This window comes from Tupaia chinensis, unplaced genomic scaffold (genome assembly GCF_000334495.1).
Source record: "Tupaia chinensis unplaced genomic scaffold, TupChi_1.0 Scaffold138910_1, whole genome shotgun sequence".
Lineage (NCBI taxonomy): Eukaryota > Metazoa > Chordata > Mammalia > Scandentia > Tupaiidae > Tupaia > Tupaia belangeri.
The window spans coordinates 91,005-93,035 of NW_006198801.1; the positions used below are offsets into that span (position 1 = coordinate 91,005).

The 2,031-nt window shown below is 39.3% G+C and overlaps 2 pseudogenes; both read left to right on the forward strand.

The window, feature by feature from the left end:
- Window positions 1-662, forward strand: part of LOC106733165 (putative COBW domain-containing protein 7) — a 1,711-nt pseudogene extending 1,049 nt beyond the window's left edge.
- Window positions 663-1,458: 796 nt separating this feature from the next.
- Window positions 1,459-2,031, forward strand: part of LOC102502623 (putative COBW domain-containing protein 7) — a 1,516-nt pseudogene continuing 943 nt past the window's right edge.

The following is a 2,031-nucleotide window of genomic DNA, read 5'->3' on the forward strand; positions in this document are numbered from 1 at the left end:
GGGGGAAAAAAAGCAAAACATACAGGAAACAAGAAATGGAAAATTATTTGTTGACAATAACATGTATGTTGATGTGCTTGATTGAGACAATATACAGTGTACTCTGGATGGAAAATCTCATTTTGTATGCCGTAATAATGTACAGTGAATGAACATAAATAAATTTAAATAAATAAATAAAAGTTGATCTTGCCAGTGTTTTAGATATTCATGCCTTTGACAGTCTCTCTGGAATAAGTTTGCAGAAAAAACTTCAGCATGTGCCAGCAATACAACCTCACCTTGATCAGAGTATTATTACAATCACATTTGAAGTACCAGGAAATGCACATGAAGAAAATCTAAATGTATTTATTCACAGTCTTCTGAGGGAAAAGAATGTGACGAGCAAGGACAATCACTGAATGGAGGTCATAGGGCTAAAGGGTCTGGTGTCAATCAAAGATAAACCACAGCAGGTGGTTGTCCAAGGTGTCCCTAAGCTATATGACTTGGAATAGACTTCAGTGAGCTGGAAGGATGACACTGAGAAAACATATCAGTTGGTCTTTATTGGCAGGAATTTAGATAAGGATAGCCTTAAACAACTATTTGTAGCTACCGTGACAGAAACAGGAAAACAGAGGACAACACATTTCAAAGAAGATCGAATTTGTCTGTAACACAAGAAACTTTTCTTATCAAAAGGATTGGATGACAAAAATGAGAGTTTCCTACTGAGTGTATTTCTAGCATCTATTTTCATTATTTCTGTAAGAATTTCAGTGTACTTTAAAATAGTAATTTTTTAGAATGCATACAATATAGTATATCAGTACTGTAAGATATTTGACAGTCATATAATAAATATAATCTGCTGGAAAAAAATTTTAAAAACTTCAGTATGAATTCAGTCTGGAACAGGGAAAGCCACAGGAAGCAAGCAAAGATAAAGTACTGACACCTCTTTTCAAAATCTAGAACTAGAATATTTATGGTCCTTCTCACCTGTCAGCTTATCATGTAATTAAACCCTCTCCTACCCACACAGCTATTCTTATCTTCATTAATTCACTGTTTCCCAAATTCTCCCTGAGGTTGACACTGCTGTGTCATAAAACTAAATCATTCATTCATTCTGCCGCCAAGTCTCTTGTTCTCATTTAGGTCAGACAGACATCAGGGTACTGTGGAGAAAGGATTCAAATGTACCCAGAAAATGACACTGGAATAGTCTCTATTCCCTAACTCCAACCTAAAGATATACTCCCCATCAAGTTACCTGACAAACCTTCCACAATACACTATCCCTACTAGGGAATGCCCGAGCTGAGGAAATGCCAGCAGTTCTTCAGATGTAATGAAGATGTGACTCTTACCATTATATTCTCATGCATACTACCATTACACACACATACCAATGGCTGAATTATTACTAAAGTATCAGACCTATATGTGTCCTCCGGTGTCTGATGAAGCATGACTCCTGACCAAAGGCTTCATTACACTCCTTGTACACGTAAGGCTTCTATCCTGAATGTGTTCTCTGATAGCTGATAAGGTTTGACTTCCTACTAAAACCCCATGTACACTTTCTGCAAATATAAGGCTCCTCTCCTGAATGTGTCCTTTGGTATCTAATGAGGTGTGACTGCCAACTGAAGCCTTGCCTACACTCCCTGCACACATGAGGTTTCCCTTCTAAGTGTGCCCTCTGGTGTTTAATGAAAGTTAACTTATCACAAAAGGCTTTCCCACATTCCTTGCACACAAAGGTACCTGAGTGTGCCCTCTTGTGACTAAATAGGTTTGGCTTCTGCCTAAACCTTCTACCACACTCCCTGCACATGAAAGGCTTCTCCTCTGAATGTGTCCTCTGGTGTGAGATGAGGGTTGACTTATCATTAAAGCCTCGCCCACACTCCCTGAACACAAATGGTTTCTCTCCTGAGTATGTCCTCTGGTGTGTGATAAGGGTTGATTTCCTGGTAGAGCCTTGCCCACACTCTATGCATACAAATGGATTCCTGCCCCCCCCCCCCCCCCCCTGGG